Below are 25,797 nucleotides of genomic sequence, written 5' to 3'. Positions count from 1 at the left end.
ACATAGAAAGGGAATGGACTGACTATTCTTGGGGGGGAAAGGGGAATGGGAGATTCGGGAAGAGACTGGACAAAAATCGTGAACCTATGGATGAGGACAGTGGGTGGGGAGTGAGGGCAGAGGGTGGGGTGGGAACTGGAAGGAGGGAGTTATGGGGGGGGGGGAGAGGAACAAATGTAATCTGAACAATAAAAATTTAATTAAAAAAAAAAAAAAGAAGTTCTGGATATAGACAGGGTAGAGCATGGGGGTTAGGGCTTGACCTCAGGAACCCGGCTGCTGGCATTCCAATCCCTGCTTTGCTTCATATTAGCTATGCCACCTCGCCAAGTTCATCTATAAGACTGGGATCATAACAACCTACGTTGTAGGGATGCTGTGAAGACTAACTGGATTGATACAGGAAAAGTGCCCAGAACAAATGCTGGAACGTTCAAGTGCTATGAGTAGTGTTACTGCAGCCAAATCCACCTGCATAACACCCACCTGCAGGTCACAACCTGCCATCTCCAGCTACACAGAATGAACGGACTCTTCCACATACTCCAATGCCTGTTTATCTCCCGGCTAATATGCCCAGCTCTTCTAGACACCTGGAAGACATGGGTCCCAGGCCTTTCACCACCCAGCCTCAAAACAAACTCTTCTATGACTAAGTTCTTACAAAATAGGAATGAAACTGACTGTGGCCAGGGTAGGCAGTCCCATCAGTGGCTTCCCCCTGCCCAAAAATGCAGAGGAAGAGTGAGGAGTGTGTGTGTGTGTGTGTGTGTGTGTGTGTGTGTAGGGAGTGAGCAAGAATGAGTGTGAAAATGTGCAGGCCACAAATACTCAACTTCAGGAGAGGGAAACCCACCTCTGGCTTACAATCTGGACCCACCACCCTCCTCGGGTCCTACATCATCCCCTTTGTGGCTCTCAGACCTCCACCCTCCCTCAGCCAATGGGAGAAAAGCTTTTCTGGCTGACCCAGGGTTGCTGTAACTAAGCAGCCTATGGCTCACTGCCGCCATGCTGGTCCTCCTGAAACACTCCCTCCATGGTGTTACTAGCCCAGCATGAAAACTGCAGGGTTAATACCCATCGGACTCATCCATCTCTCACTGTCCTTCTCAGCCTGACCCATTCTCCCAGCATGCCTCAGGCTAGGGCTCCCAGATCCCACCCTGCACCCTGCTGCCCCTCCCCTGTAGGCTGGGCTCACAGGTTGGGGATTGGCACTGGACAGGAAGACAGGAGGCCCACCCTGTTCCTCTCCATCTGATTGTGCCCTGTTCCTCCCCAAGGCCACCCCTGGCCGCCATCTCCATGAAGCTACACGGTGTAAGCACACACACATCCCAGAACATCAGATCTGAAAGAGCAGTGGTCCAACCCCTCATTTTATAGAAGAGGGAAACTCTGGAATGAGGAGGCCCCAGAATGGGGCCAGGGGGCATATCTGAGCAAGAGTGCTACTAACCAGACAGCCAGAACTGGCGAGAGAGGCTGCCCCTGCTCCCACACGTCCAACAGGCCTGGCTGATCCTTCCTACCAAGAGCCAGTGGGGCATCGATGACGCTGAGGTCCTGACACAGTGACTGCTCTGCCTGGACACAGCCTGCTCCAGACCCAATCCCACCCCACGCCAACAATGGAGTCTGCAGTTGCTTGAGACTGGCCCAGGCTCATGAGCCATCCCAATTACAGAACTAGCTCCAAGAGGCCCCTAAGAACGTGTGGCGACTCCCCACCGGGATCACGTTTTCCAAGTTCCTGCACACACTCGTCCGAACTGTACCGGGGCTCTCCTGGAGCGGCGCTCCACACCGTACCCAGAGGATAAACCCTGGGAGTGGTGGGCAGGGACCTAGTTTCAGGTCTCCCCCGCCCCACCCCAGGGCAGATGGGGGGCAGGGAGAGGTGTGTGTCCAACATCTTACCAAGAATAAAAGTATCAGATGTATTCATCCCCCTGAGGCCTTCATGCCTACCGCTCCCAAGATAACGTAATTCATTAAAACTAGCCAGGCGAGGGAGAGCGATGGTTAAAGCAAAGGGCCGACTTTGCAAAGGGGGAGAGAAGCCCTGTACACTGAAGGCGGGCGCGGGTTGGGGTGGCCCGAGGAGGGATACGGCGCACACAACCTGCGCACCGGGCCCGCGCGGCCCGATCCCCAAGTTGGAGGGTCCCGGGCTCTCCCCACGCCCCCGGGGGCCGCGCCCTGCCCCGCCATCCGACCCGCTCAGGCGTGCGTCGGTCCGTCCGTCCGTCCTCCCCGCGGGGTCCCCGCGCGCCTTACCTGGTGCGCCATCCCGGCCGCAGCCTCCGCTCCAGCTTCCGGCCGCGGTGCCCGGCGCCCGCTCCCCCGCCCGCAGGTTGCGGCGCGACTCTCTGCGACACGGGCGGCCGCGGTCCAGGGGTCGGCGCGGGAGAAGGCGGGACGCGAGAGGGCGCGCCCGGCCGGTCCCAAGCCTCGCCTCCCGGGAGGGGTGGTCCCGCTTCCGCCCGGAGACCCCGGCCTCGGCGCTTGCGGGGCGCAGGCGCGAACTACACTTCCCAGAGGGCGCCGCGGCCCGGGCGGCCTGGTTGAACCCCTCACCGCCGCACCCCGGACCCCGCGAAGCTGCCAGGACCCGCCTGGTGGCCAGTTTATGGTGGGCTTGCCCGCGTGTACGCATCCGTCCGTCCGTCCGTCCATCCATCCATTCTTGCATCCAACATTTACTGAGCGCATCCTCTGTGCCAGGTGAGGACGCTCGGATGAAACGTGACCCGCCTCTCCCAGTCTCTTACACCGACCTTGGCCGAGGCCCCCCGGGGCGGCGTGGCGGGGGGTGTGGAGGGGAGAGCGGGTCCAAGAATAAAAGCATCAGATGGAGAGGGGCCGGTGGCGCAGGCTGCGGTCGTAGGTGCGCGGGAGTGGCTGCCAGGCCTTGGCGCATCCTCACCCGTCGCCCCGCTCCCTCGCTCACCACAGCATTGGCCGCGCGTCATTGCATCTCGGGTGACTGTTTTCTGCATCGAATTGAGTGAGGGAGATGGATTGGAGACAGTGGTGTGCTTGAGCTGGCTTGCACCAGAGAGTCACTTGGGAGCATATCTTCCCAACTCCATGTTCAGTGACTTTCTGGTTTGTAGCTTAAACTTGGCCGTGGTGGGATTATTTACACCGTGAAATTGGGAAAGATTAAGTATCAGCAATGCCCGTTCCCCAAGAGCTGGTTGTTAAACATTTACCAGCACACCACTGATTTGGGGAAATGAAAACATGTAGAAATGGCGATAAAATAGCAATTTCACAAGCAGTTTTTAAAACAACAACAACTTCATTTTAACCTTGGGGGGAAAAAATATAGAAAAAGTGAACCTGCCCTAGCCAGTTTGGCTTAGTGGATAGAGCGCAGCCTGCAGACAGAAGAGTCCCGGTTCTGTTCCAGTCAAGGGCATGTACCTCGGTTGCAGGCTCCTCCCCAGCCCCGGCCCTGGTCAGGGCTCCTGCAGGACAACCAATCCACATCGATATTTCTCTCTGTCTTTCCCTCTTTCTTCCACGCTTTCTTAAAAAATCAATGGAAAAATATCCTCGGGTGAGGATTAAAAACAGAAGAAAAAGTGAACCTAAACTAAGTCTATGAAGAACAAGAACTGTGATAAGTGAAATAAAAAGTCAGAGTTGGAGCAGCCCATCATTCTTGGACTGTGGTGTTCAGTGACAGGGTTTTAAGTTACCCCTGACTTTTTTCCAGATTTGAGAGGGCTCAGTATCCTAAGGCTGGACTAGGATAGCAGGTTCCATCAGCTCTAATGAGCAAGAGTGAGAGCTAGGAGGGGGTATCTGAATTTGAACCAGGGACCTCTTGGTCTGCAGTCAAATACTCCACACTTGAGCTACAGACATACACCTAAGTAATACCTTTTGCCTATGTAGTCATGCCCAATACTCCTATAAAATGTTGCCACCACTGTTCATTCAGGTTGGGCCTCCTGAAAGCTACCAAGCCTGCCTCACTGCAATTTATCTTCCTGATGCAAAGCAAGCACCAGGTTCCCTTTGCTATAGCCACCTGCCTGCCCTTTCTGGAAAAGCACTGACAATTATAGCTGGAGGGGCCTGTCTCAGATTTCCTGTACTCAGGAATCATCTTGGGAACTTGTCAAACATGATCTGGCGTTAGGAACAAGCTCTGTATGGAGGGTCAGGAAACCCCACTTGGAGAAACACCTGTCATGGGTCTATATCTGCTTCCTTTTTCGCCACCTGCTGGAAGACTCCAGTACTGAAATACCCAAGTAGGGGATAGGCTGAGAATTCTAGCACCAGTCTCAGGACTAGCCAGAGTTGGTGGGGAGAGCCAGGATTGAAACCAAGGACCGCAGTCAACTGCTCATACTCTGAACTCCGCTGTAGACGAGTGGTCCTTAATTTTATCTGCATCAGAACCCTAACATTCATCTGGAGGGCTTCCTAAAACAAAGATGACAGTCCCACCCTAAAAGTTTCTGATGAACAAGTTTTCAGGTAATGCTGATGTTGCTGGTCCAGGGCCATACTTTAAGAGCCACTGCTCTAGACCGTCACCCACCTGGGACCAGACGCTCTCACACTGCAGCCACACTGAGGGTGCCTGTTCACCAGTGTTTCTTCTGCATGCCCCACATTCCCAAAGGTTTCCATGGCTTTACCCATCCACACTCCAGATCTCCTCCCCCTATCATCCTTTCTTTCTTAAAGAAAAGCCCTTCCATTCTCACTCCCGCCCCACTCAGGGTGGTCATCAGGCCTCCTTCAAGCTCTCTCTGTCTGCAGCCTCTCCCTCTCCATAGAGACCTGCTAAGGCAGATCCATCTACTGGATGATGAATTCTGGGTGAATTTACTGACATGCAGAGTGCAGATCAGCCCTTGGCATATGTGTGCACAGATCTTTATTCTGTTCATCACTGCCAAGTTCTGCCAAGGGAGAAGACACATTCCATTTCATTAACTCGTACTTCGTGAGCCATGTAGATGTGAGAAGGGAATGTCGGGGTTGGCTCAGCCTCCCTCAGCTGTATGCAGCAGGGTGGGCAGTGCCACAGCAGAGCCTGCTCCTGCTGAACGCTAATCCACATGCTGCTTCAGTTGGAGGAGAAATATGTTTCTTAATCACTGTGGAAGGAAATAGCAAAAATTGTCATTGATAAATGGCAGCCACTAAATATACATTGCTTTAGTATCCTGGCCAAAGAAATGGGGAGCAAATACATAATTCTGCATTTCCACACTGACGTGTATTGGCTGTTAGGAGTGTTTGTATGAGTTCTGGAAATGAAAGAGAAGATAAAGCATTTCTTCCATGACACTGGGAGGCAGGGCTCAAGTGAAATATCTCAGGTGTACACGTCTCTCACCATTGAGAGACAACTGTTACCACAGTTAAAATAACATATTTTACTTTTTATCCCAATGGAGACAAGACAATCTAAATGTTGTTTGTGCCTCTTGTGTTAAGAAATCCTTCCCTGAGAGTATAAAGATTCACATTTTTAATTCAAATTGTTTTTAAGTTTTCATATTAAGGTCTTTAATTCACCTGGAATCCACCATTCTGTTTGGCGAGGGTTCAAAAATGTTTTTCAATATGGAAACCAGTTATTTCAGTACCATATGTTGAATAATTTGGTACTTTCCCCACTAGTTTGTGACTCCATTTTCAATATATATAGGGGGACCATATATTTACCATCCAGGAAACTTTTGAGGGTGAAAGGAAATGCTATTTCTATTTATGCTGGGACCACAAGCATAAACTGAGCACTTAATGTCCCCCGGCAGGAGAAAATAGATATGTCCCAGCTCAACAGAGAGCAGATTCACCCTTCCTCAGCCTCGGTTCTTCTGGGCCCCTCAACAGACCAGATGACGCCCACCCACATTGGTGAAGTCCATCTTCTTTTTTTAAAAAATTTATTGATTTTTTACAGAGAGGAAGGGAGAGAGATAGAGAGTTAGAAACATCGATGAGAGAGATACATTGATCAGCTGCCTCCTGCACACTCCCCACCGGGGTTGTGTCAGCAACCAAGGTACATACCCTTGACCGGAATCGAACCTGGGACCCTTCAGTCCACCCGAGCTCTATCCACTGAGCCAAACCGGTCAGGGCAAGTCCATCTTCTTTATGCTAATCTCTTCCCGAAACACCCTCACAGACACACTTGGAAGTTATGTTTTACCAGCTCTCTGGGCATCCCTTCTTCCATTCAAGTCGACACATAAAATTAATCATCACAGTTTCCCTTTTCATATACCAAGTTCCCACATATGCATGAGCCACATGTCCTGTTCCATTCATTTGTCTATCTATTCCTACGCTCACTAGTTTGATTACATTTACTTTGTAAGTCTTGCCACGTGGCAGAACATGTCCGACCTTGTTTTCATACCTTAAATTGTCACCGCTGGTCTTAAACCTCTGTTTTTTCAAGTTCTAGTAGAGTCCTTTTCAATCTTTGCTGAAATTACAGTGAACCACATGGTTGAATTGAAGAGGATTGGCATCTTATAATATTGAGTGCCCCACCCATGACTGGAATCATCTCCATTAATTCAGGTTTCCTTTATAGCCTTCAGCAAAATTATTTTATAATTTTGTCAATGAAGAACTTATGTTACTTTATTTCTAGTTACCTTATGATTTTTGTTTTTGTTATTAAGAGGATTTTTACCCTAATTCATCATCTAGCTGGTTACTGCTGGTTTATGAGGAATGATACTCATTTTTGTATTTTGATTTTGCATTGAGCAATATAGCTGAACTATCTTGGTTCTAATGATTTTTCTCTACTTTTAGTGTTGGCAATCATAGTATCTACTAATAAGGACAGTTTGTCTCTTTTCAATCCTTTCTTTTCATTTTCTTGTTTTCTTATAGAGGCTAGGACCCTCCGTACAATATTGAATAGTAAGGGTGATGATAGGCCTCCATGTTTATGAATCTAACAGGACTGCGTCTCGTGTATTGTATTTGCTGGAGGTTAATGGGGGGTTCTATTCATCAAGTTAAGGAAATTTATTTCTATTCGTAACTTGCTATGAGGTTGTTGTTTTTTTAAATCATGATTCGTTATTGAACTTTATCAACTTTCTCCTTACCTATTGAGTTGATGTGCTTAGTCTCCTGTCATATACAGGGTGGGGGGAAAGTAGGTTTACAGTTGTGAATATTTGAAACAGTTTGTTCTTGTATTATTATTTTTTAATTACTGTATTGTTTTCCATACAAACTATTGCATCCCCTAATAACAAGGTGTTATTTTATAGGCTGGACAAGCAGCCAGTAACATGGTAGCAGGTTGATTATCTTGGAAACATGATGGAGGGAGCAACGATTGGTTCTCACTGGAATAAGTACTTATTTAGAATTTAGATTATAGTTTTAGAGTGAAATATGTTCCCTGCATAACAAAGTAATGAGATAAGTAAACTGCACAGGAATGAGAAAAGGCCTCCCCTTTTGCCTTGATCTTCCATTGTGTAGCTCAGTGCCCTCTGTGGTCTCCCTAATGTGAATATCACTGGTCTTGGATGCCATGTAACATACCCCTGAGATTACTGTCCTTCCTCTAAATCCTTGGTGTCCTTAGGGCCTGGTGCCTTTCAGGAAGGACTGGTGTGTGTCCTCACCATGTGAATGAAGGTCTGCGGAGAGAAATGGGCACGTGGACTCCCCTGCTGCGGGGCGGAGGGAAAGAGGGACCTCTGCCCACAGACCATGGGCTGGTGGTCGGGGGCTGTGGGCCTCACCCTAGTTCCTGGGTTGTTTTCCCAGGATTCAGGGGTCTCTGCTACTCTAGTGCTGTCTCCCCTGGGTTCAGCCAAGACCCTAGGAGATGGCCCCAGCAGGGACTAGGCCAGGGAGAGGAGGCAGGAGTGCAGAGTGAAAGATGTGAAGAAGCCAGAAGGGAGGATAAGGAAGGGGTGAAGCAAGGAGGGGGCGGGGTGGCAGTGAGGCTGGAAGGATGGGGCAGAGCTGAGGGAGGAGGGAAGGAAGGCAGGATCTGGGGACTCAGGTTCTCAAACCTGGTGCTGCCCTACAGGAGCTAGAGTGAAAACATGTCTGTGAGAAAAGGGAAGGGTCTCTGGGGAATGGAAAGGTGAGCTCATGGCCAGAGAGGGATCTCCAGTCAGTCTGTGATGGGTCCTCCAGTTTCATCAGCCAACCAGGAATGAATAGAACTTACTGTACACTATGGAATGTTTGGGTTACACAGGTGAAGTAAGGTAAGGAGGAGTTTTTACTATGCAAGGGGGTGTAGCTCAGGGGTAGAGCATTTGACTGCAGATCAACAGGTCCCCGGTTCAAATCTGGGTGCCCCCTGGTGGCAACTTGCTTTATTGCCAAATACAGATAAATGACCTTGATACCACATTCTACTAAATAGCAATGTCTTTAGTGGGTTTTGTATGCTCTGCACCCCTTTGCTCTGGGCTGGGCCATATGTATCAGTCTGGGGCACTCAGGAGACAGAAACCATATTTAAACGGGGAAAGTTTAATATAAATAATTATTGTGCTATAAAAGGAGAGTAATTACAAAGGTTCAAAGAAAACTCTAAAGGTACCTCTGAAGTGAGGGCCCCAAGCAAGAACAAACTTAGAAGGGTGACCCTTCCCCAAAGCTAGGATTCAGACCTCATCAGGGAAGCTGCTGGTTGTCCCGGCCAGATCTGTTTACAGTTGTCAGGCAAGAGGAAGCAGCCTTCAGGGACACAAGTGAGCCACTTGGAAGTGTGAGGACTGGAGTGTGCAGTGTCCACACCTGGAGGGCATGGGAGGCAGATCTTGGCCGAGGCAAGCCCAGGCTGCCACGTGGGTGCATAGAGGGAGTTGGGGTGGGGAGCATGGAGGTGGTCAGCAGTCCAGTGGAGCTGCCAGGCCACAAAGGGGCTTCCTTCTCTGGGTGTGTGCCTGGGGCAGGACACCACCATGTGTCCTCACACGCCTGCACCACTGACCAAGCACACAGCAGGAGCCAGGGAGGATGGCAAGAACGTGCTACTAGAACTGGGAGAGAAGCCCCCTCTTTTGTGCAACATCTCTCCAGCGTCCTCTACTGACAACTGTGCTCTCTTAAAGGAGAAATACTGAAAGAATCAGTCTATTAGAGCCAAAATGGAAGGGTGAGCTTAGAGAGGAGAGTCAATACATTGATAACTGGCACACCGTGTGACTTTTTTTGGCCAATAGGATGTTAGCAGATGTGATGCAACCAGGGGCTTGAGATCTACTTGCAGAGTTGGGTTTGCTCTGCATACTTCCACCATTACTATGAGATGTGCATACCCTGTATGCTGCTCTCCTTCAGCCGGGGCCTCAGCGTGGAACATGGCTCAACCCTGAGCCCAGCTCCCCAAGAGGAACCAAGGCCAGTTAGACCTGCAGCTTGTAGCTGACCCACCCAGGCAAGCCCAACCTAGATCAGCTGATTCCCATTCAACCTGCAAACCCACGGGCATGAGAATAAATGCTTATTGTTGTGTGTCATCACTTTTGGGGGTGGCTTATTATGCAATGTTATTGTGAATAAGACTAACAAATACTGAAATTGATAGGTAGAAGGGGCTCCTGAAGTGACAAAATATTAAAATACATGTAATGGCTTCATGATGAAGCAGTGGATGGCAAGGAAGCTGTTAGTCTTCAGGGAAAATAGCAAGGACAGGAAAAACAGCCTCAAGATAACCTAGAAAGCAGCAAAGATATTATAGAGTTGGGAATAAGCTATTTCAAGGCAAAATGTTGAATGCACGAGCTATTTGTCACAGGCTGTTTTTGACAAGGTGCTACAAAAAAAATCTGAGTTCAGAAGAGAACTTAGTGGTTTGTAATTAGAATTTAGAAGCAATATACATAGCTCAGAAATGGAGTAGTTGGAAAAATGAGACCATTCTCTTCAAAAACAAAGGTGAGGCCATTGTTGTATCACTTTAGGAAAAAGCCAAAATCCAGAGCCTTCCTGTAAGACATAGTCTAAGACCAAATCAAGCTTTAATGCACTCATAGCTTTAATGCATTTTATTAAGAGCACAAAAAGCATTAAGGTGGTGCCAAGTATATCCTCTCAGTTGGACAAAAGTGTTCCTAGAAAGATTAGGGCTGTGGTCTTACAGAACTGTGATGTGTCCAAGTAATTATGCATGAGCTGGAGGGAGAGCATATGTCAAAAAGAATTGTGATCATGGCCTTTGATACATGGAGTAAAATACATAAGAAACCCACACATTTCTTGAGAAAGCTTTATTGACAAAACATCAACAGCTCGGGGCTAAAAGATACTGAGGCTGGGAAGTAAAAAGAACTCTGGCCAGGTGGGAAACAAGTTGAGAAGACTGCTCAGTCAACAAAAAGGACATGTTTTCCAATAATCTCTTCAGAAATTACAAAGGAAGATGATGGAAAAGTAAGACCCCTGAGAGGATGGAGCCAAGAATCACGTGGAACAATGGACTGGGAGCCAAGGCCTTAGCGAGGAACATTCCCTCCTCCTGGAATGCTTGTTGTGTACCACTGACTGTTGGGGTGTTTTTTTATGTAACGTTCTTGTGAAAGGCTGTTGTTCTTGTTGAAAGGCTGGCATCTAGAAGGAGGCTCGGGCTGTAGCCAAAGGTAAAGAAGGCATGGCAGTTTCATTTGCATACCCAATTTCTATAACTGAATGCGCTTCCCCTTTTCTCCAATGTAAATGTTGATTGCAGTAAGTCTGCTCCTGTACCCTCTTTCCTTGTTTTGAGGTTCCCCAATTGTGTAAGCATTGGCGACGGCTCTGCTGGCAGCCGCAGAAGCCAAAATAGAAGGTTATTTTCTTCCTCTATCCCACTGGCACTTCTGGACAAACAGGTGCCCCCAACTCAGACTACACGCAGAGACGGGGTTGGCAGCACTGTGGGGTTGTGGTGTCCCTAGCCAGTGTACGTTGTCCAAGAGCCTGGTGGGCTGGGTTCCTTTGGATCGATCACCCCTGCTTTGTGACCCCCATCTCCAACCTTTCCTTCCGTGCCATGAGCTCCCTGACCCGCAGACGACTGTCTCATCTTTCTCAGTAGACAGAACCACTTCCTGTGTCTGCGACAATGTACCTGGGCTTCTGCAACTGGAGTGGGTTGCAGGCAAAAGACCTGAAAGGAGAGGGAGTGGGTGTGGGGTTGGTTTTCTGTCCTATTTGGAACGGAAGAAAGTGGAAACCCAGCTGATTCTTCAGGGCTGAGAATCTGGGAACTCAAGGCGCTCAGTCATAAAATGGCTGAGTCATCGATCACATAGATGACACTGCCCATGTGGGTTGGAGGCAGTTTATTCATCTGATAGGCCCTTAATGGATGTTTACGGCTAGCCTCCATTCTGACTGGTGAATGTCTGTGCTATAGCAGTCATTAAATATTTTGAGCATCACTCCTTCTTAGCATAAAGTTCCCACTGAAAGATAACTTTCCAGGGCCAGCTACTGTTACAGAACAGGACGAAAGGCTGAGCCCAGTCTGACAGCATTGGGAAGCTCAAAGACATACAATGGAAAGCTCAAGTGTCTGTCTACACGCTCTTCTGACACAAATGGAAATGGGCAGACTTCCCTATGACTACTGAATGGCGGACTGTCGGAAAACAAAGGCAGAATTGTCAAATTGTGATCCTAGTTGGGTTCACAGTCCCCCATCTCTTATATGGATTGCCACTCCAGTGACAGCCACTCCAGTGAGTTTCAGAGGATGTCAGGACACCTCCTCAAACTCCAGAGACAAGTTGCTACATCTTGCCCTCACCTTAACCTTTATTGGAGGTTTTTCCTGTTACCCAGGTAATGGTGTGAGGGATGATAAAATACTTAGATGCAAAGTGTCTCTCTAAACCCTAGCTGGTTTTGCTCAGTGGATAGAGCATGGGCCTGCAGACTGAAGGGTCCCGCCTTCCGGTCAAGGGCACATGCCTGGGTTGTGGCTTGATCCCCAGTAGGGGGCATGCAGGCACCCAAACAATCATCCTCTTTCATCATTGATGTTTCTATCTCTCTCTCCCTCTCCCTTCCTCTCTGAAATAAATAAAAAAAAATATTTTTAAAAAACACAGGGAATGCTAAAACCGGTTTGGCTCGATGGATAGAGCGTCGGCCTGCGGACTGAAGGGTGCCGGGTTCGGTTCCGGTCAAGGGCATGTACCTGGGTTGCAGGAGGCAGCTAATGGATGTTTCTCTCTCATCAATGTTTCTAACTCCCTATCTCTCTCCCTTGCCCTCTGTAAAAAATTAATAAAATATATTAAAAAAAAAAAAAAAACACAGGGAAAAAATAGTCTCCCTGAGTAGTCAGGTAGAAGATGGGGGTGGTTTCTAGTTGCCAACTTCTACCTATATGTTTATATGTTTTTATATTTGTAGTAATCCCCAAAGCTCTTTTGTAATGTTTAGCTCATTAAACATTACACACTTAGACATCTCTCACTTGAATGTCTGTGATGGCCTACCCTTTCTGCTTTTTATCCAATAACTTGAGATTTGTAATAAGAAAAACATCCTTGATACTGAGTTCAAAGGGATATTGGGCAGATGCAAAGGATGAAGATCAGGAAAACACTGAAATCCTGAAGTCCCCATTCTCTCAGACATCCAGTTGTGACAATAGCTATTTCTATATTGTAAACACAGCAACCATTCCTATACATTTCTTGATGCAAGTGTCTCAGTAATAACCGATGTTGTACATATGGGAGGGTTTGGGGTTTTTTTGGTTTGGCTTCTCAATATCCATATCCCCCTCACAATAACATCCCAGTTTTCTCTGGCTACCATCTGTTAGGACCGGAACCTAAGACCTTTCGTAACTATGAGGTGGGCCCGCCCAGACACTCGTGGCTCATGCAGATGTTCTCTTCTTGGAGTTTAAGCCACGAACAAGAGACAGCACCAGAATGGCTAGTGCTGACCGTGCAGATGCAGGTCCTGACCACGCTGGCCTCCTGGTGACATTGCTGTGGCAGTCTCTGAGGCGGACTTCAGAATCTCTGAGGCTTACTTGGTCCCGTCTTTCCCAAGCCGTGTGCTCTGCTGCCTAGCAATTCTGTGATATGTTTTCAATCAATTCTTTTCTTAAATCAAGCAGAGTATTTTTCAGCACTTTGCAAAAATCCCCACCCACTGATACAGCCGTCTTCACCCTCTTTCTAGTAACTGGACGAACAACATGATGACACACTTGGAATGTCCAGTGGAGTAGGGACAGAAGCTTTGTAAGCAAATCTATCTGGTTCTGTGGAAATGCGAAGACTTCCCAAAACAATAAAACCATTGGAGTCACCAAAATGAGGTCAGAGACCCTGAATCAGCATGTCTCTGCCTATGAGACCACCAGCCTGGATTCAGGGTTCTCCCTGCAAAGCACTGGGAAGAAGGCAGGTGCGATGCCAGCAGTCGAGACCTGTCTCCACTGACCCATTTCAATTCTTGTTGGAATTAGTTTATTTTCAGATAAAAGCACCTCTTGTGTAAGTGGCATAGGCAATTTGAATTGTTTATTTTTTTATTTTAGCAAAACTAAATTGGAGAAAAGCAAATAGGTCATTTCAGGGGTAATATATGTTTACAAAATGCAAATAATTTTCTTACAAAAATGAAAGGATTCTTCCTGTTGTATTATGTCTTTAACATTAAAAAGCCTTGATTACTTTTTTATGCAAGTAAAAATAAACTTTTAGGACACCTTTCCTAGTGGCTACATAGTATTCTCCCAAACAGCTGTTACTACAATTTATTTAGCCAACCCTCCTTTTTTGGACATCTATGCAGTTTTTAATTTCCACCCTTGCAGACAACTTGCAAAGGGTCTTGTTAAAGATGCATCTCTATTTTTCATCTGATTTTGCTTTTAGTATAAGTTCCTGGACATGGAATTTTTACACATACATATTTTAAGCCTTTACTTGCCAAATGTCTCTCCGGAAAAGGTACATGGATGTGCATTCCACCAGCAATGTCTGAAATTTATATTCATATATATATATATATATATATATATAATTTATGTTTATATATATGTATGTATATATATATACACATATATATAATTTAGTACTTTTGAATAAATACTTATAGATACCTACAAATGGATCATCAGCTCAAAAATAGAACACCCCTACCCCCAGGATCCCTTTGTGTCCCCCTTAGTTTAAAAAAGTCTTTTTAGCCAGTTTGGCTTGGTGGATAGAGCGTCAGCCTGTGGACCAAAGGGTCCCAGGTTTGATTCTGGTCAAGGGCACATGCCTGGGTTGTGGGCTTGGTCCAATGTGCAGGAGGCAGCCAATCAATGATTCCCTGTCATCATTGATGTTTCTGTCTCTCTCTTCCTCTCCCTTCCTCTCTGAAGTAAATAAAAATATATATTTAAAAAGAATTTTTTAATCCTCAACCAAGTAGTGAGAATATTTTTTTCCATTGATCCTGGTTTTTATGAAAATAACATATACATATATACAAAATCAATTAGGTCATGTTTGCTGGTTCTGTTATTCAAATTCTCCACATTCTTACTGATATTTTATTTGCCTGTTTTATTAGCTATTGAAAAAGTTGTGTTAAAACCTCCCACTATGGTTGAGAATTTGTCTATTTCTTCTTTTAGCTCTGTTCATTTTTGTTTTATGTATTTGACACTATATTATTGGGTGCATTTAGATTTAGAATTGCAATATATTCCTGATGGATTGACTTCTTTATCATTTTAAAATATTCCTTTTATCTGTAGGAATGCTTACTGACTTAAATCTATTTTTCATATTAATATTGTTAAACCAGCCTTTTTGTTTAGTATTTGCATAATATATCTTTATTTATACTTCCACTCTCCACTTTTCTGTGTCCCCATATTTAAGGTGACAATCACATATGTAGCTAATAGTTTTTTCTCATTCAGTCTGAAAATCTTATATTTTAATTGGAGTTTTTTTGTGTGTCCTTTTTTTTAAATATGTCTTTATTGATTTCAGAGAGGAAGGGAGAGGGAGAGAGAGACATAAACATCAATGATGACAGAGAATCACTGATTGGCTGCTCCCCTGCACGTCTCCCACTGGGGATCGAGCCCACAACCCAGGCATGTGCCCCCGACCAGAATCAAACCTGGGACCCTTCAGTCCACATGCCGATGCTCTATCCACTGAGCCAAACCAGCCAAGGCTTAATTGCAATTTTTAATAAATTTGTATTTAAAGTAATTGCTGCTGTAAACAATTCTAGTTGGGCTATTATTTTCTTTTAGCACTATAAAAATACTTTTCCATTGTGACCTGGATACCATCACTTCTATTGATAAATCAGCTGTCAATTGTAGAATTCAATTTTTTTTTCACATGTTGCTTTTTAGACTCTCTTTCTCTCTCTTTAAAGCAAGATCAGTTAGTCAGTCAGTTCCCATTAGTTTACTAGAAATTAAGAGAAATTACAATACACATTGGATACTTGGGTGGGACAACACAGGTGAAATGGATCTAATCAGGAAAGTAAACAGTTAGGAGATATCTGTGGACAGGGGTGGAGTATTTGACTGCATATCCAGTAGTCCCTGATTCAAGTGTCACCTGTTGGCACTCCCTTTTGTTCTAACCACATGTTGACTCTGTCCTGTGTCTATGCTGCAGTGACCATAAATCTCTCTCATTGTCACTTCGTCACTTTTCCATGCATGGCATACTTCCATCTGGTATATGGAAGGACTTCCTAACAGAATAAGGGGGAAGAAGAGGAGAAATCAAGAGGCTCTCAGTGTGTTTAGCACAAAAAGGCTCTTGAGAATAAACATTGTTGTGACTTTGTCATTAATCAGGTACCTTTTTTTGGGGGGTGATTTTAATTTCTGACTTTTTTTTTCAGATCTATACAAGTAAGGGCACAAATTAAATCAATAGCTCCAAAACTGTACCTGAGTCAGAATCATTGGGAGCTTGTTAGAAGCACACATTGTCCCATGTCCCAAGCGCCCTCACCCACCTGGATGTCCATCATGTTGCTCCTGGGCTCGTATTTGGACTGGAATTTCTCAGGCTGCATCATAACCAACTTCTCTGGGGAGACTTTCAAGAACTTTGCAATTTCGGTGCTGAAAGTGTGATGGATTTTGTAATCTTCTCTCGGGTTGTTAGCTGAGAAATGAGCAGAATGATAAATACACAATTTATTAAATTGCTTAAATGATTTAACTCATGACCCACATCAACCAAAGCAAATGCCCAGAAAATAGTGTAATGACCACCGTGAGTTCTGTGTGGATAGCACCTTGAGCTTAAACGTTGGATTTTTAAACTTGGTACAGGCCCAATACCTTAAAACCTGTATCTCAGAATTTGTATGTTCACAGAAAAACTCAGAGCTATTCTGTCAGGCCCTGCAGCAGACTGCCATCTCCAATGCTGGGAAGCACATTGATTCCAGACAGACAGCCTGTTATGAGGTGACAGTGAGCATCGCTCACTGCTGTGTGCCCATGGTGAGTTTACACACACAGCACTTTCAGGGGGTTCAACCTTCCCTTGAGATGGTGGGAGGCCTGTTAGTAGACTGGAGCCCTAAATGTGGTTCTTTTATTATATAAATCTTGTCAAACTCCCAAGATAAAACCCCAGTTTGCAGAGTATATGATGACATAGTACTAGCAAGAACACATCTCAAGGTGGTGACAGTCAGGGTGTGGCTTTATGGGTTTAGAGTACTTATTAGGCTTAGGCAAGCAGGTGGGGGTATAGCTCAGTGGTAGAGCATTTGACTGCAGATCAAGAGGTCCCCGGTTCAAGTCCGGGTGCCCCCTGACCAGGTTTATTTTTACCCCCTGAACACAATGTTCTCCTTTCAGCTTTTCCTGCCACACTGATTAGGCCTGCAAGGAGAGAAGAAGGTCAGTACTTTATCAGAAAGCCTCCCCTGACAAACCCAGTTTCTCCCTACATAAATTCAGTTTATCCAAGGTTGAGTCTGTTCTGCTAGTTTTGTGATGAACATATTATTCTTTTTTCTTTGCCCAGCATCTGAACCCTCTGAACTCCAATTCAGGAATTTACAATTGTCTCGATCTTGGTGGAAGACAAGAGTCCTGTCTCTGGCTGAAGAAAACTAACATGCCAGGTAATTCCTCCCTTGAATGTTAGGAAAATCAATCTCTCTCTCTCTCTCTCTCTCTCTCTCTCTCTCTGTAATCTGGCTTTATTGGACCCCCCCAAAAATGAAAATGTACGTAGCTTGAAGGATGCTAATCTAGGAGCCCATATCATACAGTAGAAAAACTTGAGTGAATTTTTGCCGAAAGTTCTCTAGGGATCAATTGAGTTCCCATGAAATCCTAGAAGTGGTTACAGAGCTGGATGGCTGAGCCAAGCAGTTTAAAGAAAGCAACTAATTAATAGCTCAAGTGTCACTCTATATGGGCAGGGAACCCAGGACTTTCTCTGACTGGACCGAGATAATCTCTTATCTCCTGTCACAGAACACCTGAAATAGCTGAAATTAAAAGTAAAGGCTGACCCGTGGGTTGCCAAACTAATGTCTGTGGAGCCTACAGCTTTCACCAGTCTCCTTGCTGAAACAGGTCTGTGATTAAGAAAGAGTGGGACTTCACAAATCGTAATGTGGATTTATGAGGGCATTTGGGAAACTCAAATTATCCCTACACCAAAACTCAAAATAACCTGCACCAGCCTCCTCTTCCTGTCTGAAAGCTGAATGGCTCAGACTGAGGGGTTTCCACTGCAAGAGATCAGTTGCCCCACTCCCCATTGTCTCTCCATCTAGAGCAGTGGTTCTCAACCTTCTGGCCCTTTAAATATAGTTCCTCATGTTGTGACCCAACCATAAAATTATTTTTGTTGCTACTTCATAACTGTAATGTTGCTACTGTTATGAATCGTAATGTAAATATCTGATATGCAGGATGGTCTTAGGCGGCCCCTGTGAAAGGGTCGTTCGACCGCCAAAGGGGTCGCGACCCACAGGTTGAGAACTGCTGATCTAGAGCAACAGAAAGATCTCAGCTGATCCTGGGTACCAGTTGCTGAGAGGTGAAGACTCACACACCCAAATAATTTCAAACTGGCTAATTTATATCAAGGAAATCTTGAACACATGTTGATGTGGATTCTTGAAGTATTTTATGAAGTAGGAAGAGTATAATTTTAAGTCTGAATTTATTTTTATGAGTGTACCCAATTAACATTCTAATTAAAATACCACATCTACAGCAACTGGGATAAACCTGTTTGCTCAGTTGTGGACTTGAACCAGGATTCACAGTTGGCCAATTCTAAATGCATTTTACATAACAATACCAAGGAATTGTTAGCACTACTTGGTAGAGAGAATCCATAGCCCTAGCTGGAGAGGATTTATCAAGTGTGACTTACCCATCCACTCAACAATGACTCCCTTCACTAAGGTTTTGAAAAATGCATGAGTGTGTGGAGCTTCTGCATCTTTGAAAAGCATTTTAGTAGCTGTTCTCCATAGACAGGAATGCTAGCCCGAGCCATTATAGCATAAAGGATTCCCTGATTTCAGTGGGGACAGGAAAATCCTAGGATGTCAGAGTTCAAATTGCAAGTCTGGAGATTACTTTATGTGGTCAGGGCCACATAGATCTTCGCTGTGGTTGATTGTCCATGAGGTCCTTGGGACTGAGAATGGCAAGGCCACCCCTGTCATAACTGATTTGCAGATCTGAGCTAACACAATAGACAGCACAATAGAGATTCCTGACCTCTTATCCAGTTCCCAGATCTGAATCAGTTCAGAGGCCCGCATCCCTTGAAAGGGAAGTCTAAGTAAGCTTCAGAAAAGGACCTACCAAAATGTCAACCATGGCTGTGGATCTTCCCCCTCGGTTTCCCCAAAGGGTCTTTCAGCCATTTACCTAGAAACTCTGGGGAAAGGCAAATGCCCACATATTTTAAGGCACATTGGTGATTGACTGCCTCTTTAAACTTTTAGAGGGCCAGTATTTTGGGGAACAACAGAATATCCCAGAAAAAACTACATCTTGCACTTTGCCCTCTTTAGCCACTACCACCGTCAGAGCTGACAGCCTCCCTACTATCAGCCTAACTCCTGGAGAATCCTATCAAAATCAGGGGCCAGGCCATGAGCAGAGGGAGGACGACCAGACAGATGAGAGGGGAAGCCTAGCTCCATCTAGTGGAGCCCAGGAGGAGGCTGTGGGGAAAGACAGGGTCCTGAAGAGGATTAGAGTAGATGCAACTGGGAAGGAGGGAGCTTTCATGCCAGCTACAAGCCATGGTTTAATGAGCCGGTGCCTTTAGCCAGGAATTTGAAGAAGCTGAAGGATAGTAGGGAGAAAGGCTTTGGGGTGCCCCAAGGAGGAGTCTCTGGACAAAGAGAGGTGAGTTCTTGGTCAAAAGAGGGTCATTTAGCAGTGAGATCAGTCAGCCTGATCTCTGGAGATGAGACCAGGCAGTGTTTCTCAAACCTGATTAGGCATTCAGATTATTTAAGAAGTTGTTAAATGTTCAGATTCCCCAGGGATCTTGATATAATGTTTGATAGGCCCAGCCTTCTTTTAATCCTTCATAACTTCCAAAGGTTGTGACAGCCAAAATTTATGGGCACCACAATTCAGAATGATTCTAAAGACACTTCCAGCTCTGTTAAACCATTGCTAGCTTTGAAATAATCTGTGGTGAGAGTATTTACACCATGGAAATTGGCAAACACTATAAATCAATCTACTGATTGTTTACTCTGTCCCCTAGAGATCCAATTTACCATTGCTTCACTCAGTAAGTCAATAGGCATAGATGACTGCCAGGGTGTAGAGGTGGGACCTAGGGAAAAATGGAGCAGGGTAGTAGGAGAGGTAATTTACAGTGGCACCATCTGTCAAGAAGCATACCAAACAAGAAACACTTCTTAGTATTGAAGTTGTGGATTTTGTTCAGGAGGCAAAAAGTGCTCATTAGACTAGATTCATTTTTCTTACTTGGGGAAGCAGGTCACACCATCCCAGGTTCAGATCCACGCTCTGAGTGTTGGGACTCGAGCTTCCTCTCCCATGCTGAGTTCCTTGATAATGAACCTGTGCACAGTTCAGATCTATAGGAAGGCTTCTTTGCTCCCCTACAGCCCTGTTCAAGTAGACTGTGGGGGACATTTGTGTTTTCTTTTTCTTTTTTTGACTGCCTGAACCTTATTTATATGTTTTGGCAATCTGCAATTACATGAACATAATTTATTAAAAGTCATTCCCTCATCTCTTACTACATAAACCAAAATACCAGATAGTTCATCTCCCATTGTTTGGCAGTGAGGGCTTGGACACATGCCCTAAGCTTAGCCACTCCGAGTTTGTACATCAAGAGAGAGAAATCCAGAAGCAGGAGTTAGACTCCCTTCTGGCACTGGCTCCAGTGGAAGACACTTCCTCACAGACTGGGGCTCTGTGTGACCTTGGCTGAACTCTGGCTGCTCAGTTCCCCTTGGATCTGGCCCCATTTCTAAGCTTCTTTCTCCAGCCTTCTCTTCAGTAATAGGTTTGCCTTACCTGTTTCAGGGAGCCAAAGTTAGTTCCTGTTTTAAACCCAAATTTCCTAACTGGAACATAAATTGGGATTAGAAGTGGGTTTCAGGCAACAGGATACGCATGAAAATGGTATTGATGGTATTGATTATCCAGGCTAGTTAAGGCTAGAGTTAGAGGAAATCTCTAACTGGTTCCTTAGGTCTGGGCATCTGGCACAACAGCTAAGTAAATTATTGCTGATTGTCATCTGCAATGCAGTGCCCACAAGGCAGGGCTTCCAGATACCCATTTGCTTGTTGTCATTGCATTGGAAGTGTCATGGAATTGATGCGCATTTCTATATCCTTTCTCAGAAGCAGACAGTAATGCCGACTGGTGCCTAAGGCAGCAGAGAGCCTAGGGACACCGTGCAAAGCTCAATAAGAAGAACTAAAACCTCCAGCAGCCATATGACTTAGCAGACAACCAAGGGCAGTGTTTGATTCTGCAAGACTGTTGAATTAGAGTCAATTTAATTCACAGCTTCCCTGTGTGAAAATTTAGGGTTCTGATGCAGAAAGAGTGAGTCCCCCAAGACTCGTCATGGGCATTCACAAGATTTGTAGAACCCAAACTATACCTAAGCACAAAATCTTTGGAACCTCCTTTTGTCCACTAATAAAGCCCCTCCTCCACTCACCCCACCCCTCTTTTTATTTTGATCTGTAACTTCAGGAAATCCCACCATGCCCTGGGGAGCCAATTACAAAGTCACACCTTGCAAGGAAGGCTCATACACAAAAATAACCTGTAAGACTGCTGATTTACAACAGCACAAATCGGGGGATTGTGTGTGGAAATGAATTCTTGACCAGGGAAAGGAAGATACAGTGTTAAACTTGGCTGAATTCTGGACCCACTGTCTGTTAGGTCTGATCAAATAATTGAATCTATACCCCTCCCCTGGGAACTGGCTTTTCAGGTCATTTCACTATGGACATTCCCTTTGCTGAGACCACATTTCACTTGCGGTGACCACATTCCATTTGTTGTGCCCAGATTACAAGATTCCCAAGAAACCACATCAGGGAGCCAATTCGATGTAAAAGCATAAGAATCTGTATTTCAAGTTAACTTGAGCTCTCCATCCACCAGACTCACCGACACATCGGCTAGCCAAGTGGCCAAGAGAGAGCAAACCCCTCCCCGAGATCGGTTATATAGGGGGGGGGGGGTTGGAGTAAGGGAGGAGAAAGGACTGTGCTTTGCCGATTGGCCAGGCACAAGTCGATGTCCCGTTCCTGGGTGTGGCTAGCAGAGTCTTAGACTTCCGTGAAGAAGCTCCTTGCCCAACACGTGGCCAAGGTAAGATGGAGGACGTAGCCCTTACCCTGGGGGAAGGTGGAGGGCGTAGCCTTCGCCCTTTCACCATTATCTCCCCTCCGGGAATATACAAAGAAGTCTCCGCTCAGAAAAAAGCCCACCAAAAGTCCTTTAAAAGCCGCTGACTCCCATCACTGGGTGCCGGGGCCATCCAGTCTCAGCCACCTGGTGTGCCGATCATCGAATAAATTTGTATTCCCTCACCATTCTGGCCTCACCATTCTGGCCTCGTGCGTTCCTCCTTCAGCGACCTAACACTGTCCTACCTGGAATATCTGGGGATTACTTTGATTGTTTGCTCAAGTTGTTGATTAAAAGTAGAAATCAAACTTGTTCAAAGGTAGATAAAATTGAGATGCCACAAAGTCTTGGAGACTAAATCTAAAGACTGAGAGATTGGAAGGATGGAATTTATTTATTATGTGTGACATGCGTACTGCCCCCCCCCCCCCCACGTTCCCACTCCATATCTTCAACCAACACAATGATTAGAAGACAACCCAATCAATACAACTGTAACTGGACAACCAAGGGGTCTGTGCTGCCTGTCACTACTTGAGCCAATTAAGCAGAGACAGGGTTGAATCTTACATGAGCGTTTATTCCAATAATGTCAGCAGTGTGAGAGAGCAGCAGGTCATCCACAAAAATCTGCTTTGCACCCCTGCATAAGCCAGCTGCTTATATTGGGTAGAGGACAAAGATTACTTGGGGAAGTAGGCAAAAGGAATATGAATGGGTATGCAAAATGAGCAGTTTACAGGTAAATACAGGCTGGAGGTTTGCAAAAGCCAGGGATATACAAAGGGCCTTTGGTTTCTGCAACAAGGTTGTTAAGCTTTCCATGATAACAGGCAGCTCCCGGATGTAGAGGATGGGCCGCATTTCCAGGTGAGCTCCCAGGTCTCACGTACAACTTCCAACCAGGTTAGAATGTGCCTTCTTTAATCAAAACAAAACAATCACAATTAACAGAGCATGTTAATATTTCTTATAATTATAGCTGATCCCCAATATTCTATTTCTGCCCTAGCACAACCTTTAGAAATACATTATTTACTGAAGCTTGAGCATCTTTGAAAACCATTTCAATCCTATCTATGTCTTTGTAGACTGGAAATGTTGAAAGATGCTGTCATGGATATGTGTTTTCTAATTTGAATTGAAGATGGAAGATTCTTAGTGGCAGAGGCTAAAGGTTTCCCTTGATCACCTCATGCTAGGCGGAAGTGACTGCAGATCCAGAGAGTTGATCCCAGGTTCTGTCCCTATGGAGTTCTTAGTGCCTACATAGAATGCACTGCAGAGTATTGTTCCATTTTACACATCACTTTGCAATGACCAACCATGTGCATACATCTTTGCACATCCATAAAAATAAAGCAAATACAGCCCTAGCTGGTTTGGCTCAGTAGATAGAATGTTGGCTCTCAGACTGAAGAGTCCCAGGTTCCATTCTAGTCAAGGGCACATACCTCAGGCTAGATCCCCAGCCGGGCGTGCGTAGGAGGCAACCAATCGATGTCTCTCTCCACATCAATGTTTCTCCCTTCCACTCTCTCTAAAAAAATCAATGAAAAAATATTCTCCAGTGAGGATTAACAACAAGACAAATACACATTTATGTACAGTGGAACCTCGTTTCTCGAACTTAATTCGTTCCAGAAGGCTGTTTGAAAACGGAATCATTTTTCCCATTAGAAATAATATAAATTGAATTAATCTGTTCCAGACCCCCCAAATGATTCCCTGTTTCAACCTTTCTTATATACAGTACATATCTACTGCACTGTTTAATCTATAAACCATCCCCTTTCACGGCCTCCGAAATGCTCTCACAGGCTAACTGCTTTTCCCACAGCCATTCAACAACAGTTTTTCTACTTGTCCAATTGCCTGTGATTGCTGTTTTGTGAGCATTTGAACACCCTTAGCAACATTAGCATTCTTAATGGCCTCTTTATGTTTTAAAATTGTTCTAATCACCATCAACAAAAGCATTCTCTCTTTCGTTTGTAGCCTGCAAGATGCTTTTTGTCATGCAGAGACTGAAGTATCAGCATGAAAGTGTAGTTAGGTCAAAAACTGAAGTTTTGGTCCACAACCAAGAAATTTTCCTTTGTGAACAACTTGATCGAGAACCGAATTGTTCGAGATGGAAGACGTTCGAGAAACAAGGTTTGACTGTATTTTGATTGCCTGGTAGCTGGACACTCATAGCAGCAAGAAGTTAGATCCCAGCCGAGGGCTGTGTATTTTTAAGTTTGGAAAAATAACAACCAAACTGTTAACAGCAGTGATTTACTCGTGAGATTAATTTTTATTTTCTTCCTGGTGCTTATTTTTAAATTTTCCTATATATTTTCAGTCAACAAGTATTTGTTGAAAATCTATAATGCATTCAACAGCAGGCAAGACACTGATGTGAGTTTTTTTAAAGCAATATTTTCTTTCCTCCTCCTTTTTACCTCACTGAATTTATCTGTGTAATAAGAATAATTGAATCCCAATCCTAGCAGGTCTTTGCCCTGGTCCTCCATGCCCACTGAGTGGCTGTGATTGTGAGGTGCGGTGCAGAGAGAGTACTGGGGAGATTTTAGAACAAATGGGAAAGAAGCATTGGGGCTCTCCCAGTGAGGTGTCTTTCACCCTAGTGCAGGGGTGGGGAACCTTTTTTCTGCCAAGGACCATTTGGATATTTATAACATCATTCTTAGGCCATACAAAATTATCAACTTAAAAATTAGCCTGCTATATTTCGTCAAACATTTAATTAACTCACTCCTAATGCCGTGGCAGGGCCAGACCAAATGATTTCTCGGGCCTTATATGGCCCGGGACTGGACGTTTCCCACCCCTGGTGCATCAGCTAGCGATAGAGGAGGGGAATGTGCTGGGCAGGGCAGAGGAGACTGGGCACTCAGATGAGGGGTCAGTGGAGAAGGGGGAGGAAGCTTATGGCCAGGACATGGGGCTGACCCACTGGGTTACTGGGAAATCCCTCCCAGGGGAGGCCACAGTCGTGAAATGGTGTCAATTAGGAAACAGGTGGAAGTGGACTTGTGGCTCAGGGGAAGAACCTCTGACTGCAGGTGGGGAGGCCTGTGTGTCAGACTCCCACACCCAGTGAACTTATCTCATTTAATAGTGATAAACGATTTTTGGACTGGAACACCCGGTGTTCCCTGGGCAGGATGGCTTTTCCCGGACTTTTTGTCCATCGGAGTTGAAGAATGAAACCAGGAATGAGAGATGGTTTGGTAAAGGTAGAAATTTATTGAAGAACAAGTACAGACTCCCACATTGGGAGAGGGAAAGAATCTCACAGCACAGACTCTCATGTGGGGAGGGAGAGAGAGTCCCCTCAAGTCCCTTTTTCCATGGTTCTCCACAGGCTGCAGATCTGTGTGCCTTGATATCCCCTCTGATTGGTCACTATCCCCTTCTAATTTGGTCACTATAGCAACTCCTGAGCTCAAAGGTTTAACCTCACATGGGACATGTGAGGCTCTCCTCCCCTCCTTCCTTATTGTTTCCCTATTCCCTCTGGGCTTTCATCCTCCTTCCCTTTATTCTGTAAATGTGTACCTTTTGCTACTCCCAGCTCCCTTGTCTTATGGAAATATAACTTCTGCCACTCCCTTGTCTTATGGAAATGTACCCTTTTGCAACTCCATAGCCCTGTGTTTTTTCCATGGACCCCTTAATTTTTAAAATTTCCTAAACTTGCCTATTTCACCCCCACCCCGCAATTCCTATTTTACCCATTTAGTAGCACATGTGGAGTGGAAGCCTTTGGGGTCATTTCCTGGGAAGGTCTATCTCCTCTGGCCAAGTGAGGGTGTAGCTGTGGGAACGGGAGGCAGCCTAAGGCAAAGGGCCAGGTCATGCCTGCTGGAGGGTGCGGCAGGAGG

At 45.5% G+C, this 25,797-nt stretch overlaps 1 long non-coding RNA gene and 1 other non-coding gene across 3 annotated transcripts in view; both read left to right on the top strand.

Annotated features, from left to right (window-relative positions):
* The first annotated feature begins 2,431 nt into the window (after nucleotides 1-2,431).
* LOC139016930 (uncharacterized) overlaps nucleotides 2,432-25,797 on the top strand; it is a 30,978-nt gene continuing 7,612 nt past the window's right edge. Inside the window, exons 1-4 of one of the 2 annotated variants that reach the window (XR_011472737.1) lie at nucleotides 2,432-2,730; nucleotides 16,853-16,894; nucleotides 17,022-17,121; nucleotides 23,903-24,061. This is a non-coding gene — a long non-coding RNA (uncharacterized lncRNA). The remainder of the gene's footprint in view (nucleotides 2,731-16,852; nucleotides 16,895-17,021; nucleotides 17,122-23,902; nucleotides 24,062-25,797) is intronic. The other variant, XR_011472738.1, reaches the window with a different exon arrangement.
* TRNAC-GCA (transfer RNA cysteine (anticodon GCA)) lies at nucleotides 16,736-16,807 on the top strand. The gene has a single exon. It is a non-coding gene; the product is annotated as a tRNA-Cys (tRNA).

This window comes from Myotis yumanensis, unplaced genomic scaffold, assembly GCF_028538775.1.
Source record: "Myotis yumanensis isolate MYYU_CA2020_CCGP unplaced genomic scaffold, mMyoYum1.0.hap1 SCAF_9, whole genome shotgun sequence".
In the NCBI taxonomy this organism is placed as follows: domain Eukaryota; kingdom Metazoa; phylum Chordata; class Mammalia; order Chiroptera; family Vespertilionidae; genus Myotis; species Myotis yumanensis.
Note: the sequence above shows the minus strand (reverse complement) of the source record. Positions and strands in the feature narration are given on the sequence as shown.